The sequence below is a fragment of the Propithecus coquereli genome, unplaced genomic scaffold (assembly GCF_000956105.1).
Source record: "Propithecus coquereli isolate 6110/MARCELLA unplaced genomic scaffold, Pcoq_1.0 Scaffold16014, whole genome shotgun sequence".
NCBI lineage: Eukaryota > Metazoa > Chordata > Mammalia > Primates > Indriidae > Propithecus > Propithecus coquereli.
Genome location: NW_012140542.1, coordinates 8,823 through 9,179, shown reverse-complemented (window position 1 = coordinate 9,179; position 357 = coordinate 8,823).

Here is a 357-nt window from a genome sequence, read left to right as displayed (position 1 = left end):
GGTAAATTGTGCCATTCACTAAAAAGGAGAACAGGAGGACTTTAGAAGGTTTGAGATTATTATTTCAGTGTTGTACATGTTGAGTTTGAAGTCCTCGTGGGCATATTCAGAAAGGTTATCTGTGGATATGGAATTCACAGGAGACATTAGGCAGATAATGAGGATTTATGGGTTGTCAGCATAGATATTATTGAAGTTATTGTAAGGCAGCTTTCTGAGAAATGTCTAATAGAGCAGTGAAATAGGAAGAGGTGCTTCAAAGAAAACCTCAAGAAAGAAGAAACATTAGGAGTGTGATGTTTGAGAAGCCAAGGGAAAAAAAGCATCAGTAGCATTAAGTGTTATAGCAGGGGTAGG